General features: G+C 40.1%; 1 long non-coding RNA gene across 1 annotated transcript; it reads right to left on the bottom strand.

Annotated features, from left to right (window-relative positions):
• Positions 1-838: 838 nt before the first annotated feature.
• LOC121930162 lies at positions 839-3,103 on the bottom strand. Its single transcript, XR_006103832.1, has 2 exons — positions 2,855-3,103; positions 839-2,580 (listed from the first exon to the last, which is right to left on the bottom strand). It is a non-coding gene; the product is annotated as an uncharacterized LOC121930162 (long non-coding RNA).
• Positions 3,104-3,109: the final 6 nt, after the last annotated feature.

The raw sequence follows: 3,109 nt of genomic DNA on the forward strand, positions 1-3,109 counted from the left end.
AGGAAATATTTAGAACTAACTATTCAGTGTCAGGATGTTGGATTGCCAAGAGGCCACAGTGGGGCTAGATCAGGAATGGGAATTAGATGGCCCTCTAGATGCTGTTGTACTGCAACCCCAATAACCTTCAGCATTGCCTATGATGTCTAGGACTGCTGGGAATGTAGTACAGCAACTTCTGGGGAGCTGCCCAGTTTCCATTCCTGAGTTAACTCTTTAGGCCTTGCCTATTATTGCTTTTTGAAAGTGTGTATGTATGGGGGGTGGGTCATAAATATGGCTGGGTAGTGAATATTTCTGCAAATTTGAAAACCTATGTTATAAGTGCGACTATCCAACATACAGTCGGCCCTTCTTATACACGGATTTTTTATACACGGATTTAAGCATACACGATTTGAAAATGTTCCAAAAAAGTATAAATTTACCTTGATTTTCCATTTTTTATAAGGGACACCATTTTGCTATGTCATTATATGTAATGGGACTTGAGCATACATGAATTTTGTTATACACGGGAGATCTTGGAACCAAACCCCAGCGTATAACAAGGGTCCACTGTACTCAGTCCATCACAAGCCCTTTGAAAGTAATGGGAAGGGGCATGTTCATAACATCATCAAATCAATGAATACTATTGGGAGCACACTATGAGGAGACTCTGCCTATAACACAAATTACAAGTTCATCCGTGGGGAAGCTAAAATCCACAGACAGATGGATTCCCATTTTCTCTCTCTCATTTTCTCTCTCTCTCTCTAACTCCCCACCCACATCCACTTGATTTTATGTGTGCTTGATTTTAGATGAGACAAGAAGTCTAATAGTCCATAAAGGCTATGCTCACACTCAAATCTTTATTATCTTTAGGTATTGCTAAGGGAAGGAACAAGAGATGAAGTAGTCTCCATTTTGCTTGGCTTTCCAGAAGCATTGGGTTTGCCAATATTGGACACAATGCTGTACTACACCTGCAAAAGTCTACAGCTACCCAGCATAGGCATCTCTTGGATTCTAATAATAATTTTTGGTTAAATAGTTGAGAATCAGCATGGTGTAGTGGTTTGAGAATTGGATTACGACTCAGGAGATCAGAGTCATGGAAATCCACAGGGTATCCTTGGGCAAGTCACACTCTCAGTCTCAGAGGGAGGCAAAGTCAGCCTCCCCTCTGAACAAATCTTGCCAATAAAACCCTGTCGTCTGTTTTCCTCAGTGTCGCCAAAAGTAAAAAAAGGGGACACATGCAACAAATACAAAGGTGAGAATCGTAAAGGCAAACCATATTAAATACCTGTTCTAGCAAAGCCAGAAAAAATTATTGCTAGATAGGCATATAACCATTTAATTGAAAGTGTCTCCAGCCAGAAGGCTCGTAGCATGAATAACCAAAGGCCCTGGGCATCTACTCTGACTTTCTCGCCTTTGGAGTTTTTTCTTATTAAAGAGGGTGGAAGATGTGGAAGGAAAGCGAGGTTACTGATGGGAGATGGTGTTGTCTGGACAAGGGCCTGAAAAAACTACTTTGTGGACAGCAGCTCCCAGAATCCCCAGCCAGCATGTCCACTGAGAGTTGCAGTCTAAAAAAGAACTTTCTAATTCTGGTCTGGACTCTCCTAAAACTCTGTGAATGAGGAAGGATGATTGCCTAATAAAAGTCTTGTCCATAAAGTACCGTAGACATCAGTGGGGTTAGGATGGCAACCAAGGGTTCTTTTCACAGAACAAGATTTCTTTTCCCCTCAGGAAAGTTGACCCACAAAACAGTCAATCCAGCAAACATAATTGGGTTTAGCCTGAAACCTATATCTGTTAGCTTGGTAATGTCCCACTAAACTCATAGTATCACACTGTTTCTGTCATTAAAACCAATGGGTTTGAAATCAAATTCTCCAGATTAACTGATCTGTGGTTTAAATTATAGATAATGTTACCCATAGACTTCAAATGATTTATACTGGGTTAGCCTTCCAATACAAAAATGGATTTAAAAAGGAAGCGCAAAGACTGTTAGCTAAAAACCAACCAACCAACCAACCCAAATTTCATGCAGTTTGACAAAGGGTTGGTTTATAACTTCTTAATTCTACTGTTCCCTCCAGGCCACAGCTTGCAAACGTTATTTTATTTTACTACAAATCTCCCAGCCAGTAGGACCTGGCAGATTCTGGGGAGATGAAGTCCTCAAAAGTAATGGTTTCAAAACATTTGGGTCCATGAACACCACTGACAGTAAAGGGAACATGAAGTAGTTACAGAAACTTCCTGTCATCTTTCATCTTTTGCTTTATCTTCCAAGTCATAAAGAACCAAACTCCTTTAAATCGATTTTAATTTTAAATGAAATAAAAACAAACACCTGGCCTAACAAAAGTGACTTGCTTGCTTGTCGTGATTTTAAGTGGCTGGGATATTAAAACCCTGAAAAAAGGGGGTTTATAATGGAAATGCTGACAGACTATTAAGTATAGCATCGCTGCTCTAATAAATGGAATAGGCTGTCATAATCTCTAGTTCATAAATATGCAAATACAAGGCAGAGGATTTGCTCCAAAGGATGTCTCTATAATTTTAACTGACCTTTACTGATACTAAACGAGCCTGTTGCTTCTGGTTTTGTGCATTTATTACAAAGTACTGTCTCTTTTGCTTCCGGGATCTCAGCCTGTTTCTCCTGGAAAGAGTGTCAACATTTCCACCTTGCTCACTGGAAGCAAAGCTGGGCCCCAAATGTCAACACAAGGTTGAAAGTCCCAGTCACTGAGCAAAAACCTTCTTGGCTTCAAGCAATTTTGGTTTTGTACACATTCATATTCATGCCAAAATTGTTTGCTGCTCTATAATTTTAACTGACCTTTACTGATACTAAACGAGCCTGTTGCTTCTGGTTTTGTGCATTTATTACAAAGTACTGTCTCTTTTGCTTCCGGGATCTCAGCCTGTTTCTCCTGGAAAGAGTGTCAACATTTCCACCTTGCTCACTGGAAGCAAAGCTGGGCCCCAAATGTCAACACAAGGTTGAAAGTCCCAGTCACTGAGCAAAAACCTTCTTGGCTTCAAGCAATTTTGGTTTTGTACACATTCATATTCATGCCAAAATTGTTTGCTG

Source organism: Sceloporus undulatus, chromosome 4 (assembly GCF_019175285.1).
Source record: "Sceloporus undulatus isolate JIND9_A2432 ecotype Alabama chromosome 4, SceUnd_v1.1, whole genome shotgun sequence".
Lineage (NCBI taxonomy): Eukaryota > Metazoa > Chordata > Lepidosauria > Squamata > Phrynosomatidae > Sceloporus > Sceloporus undulatus.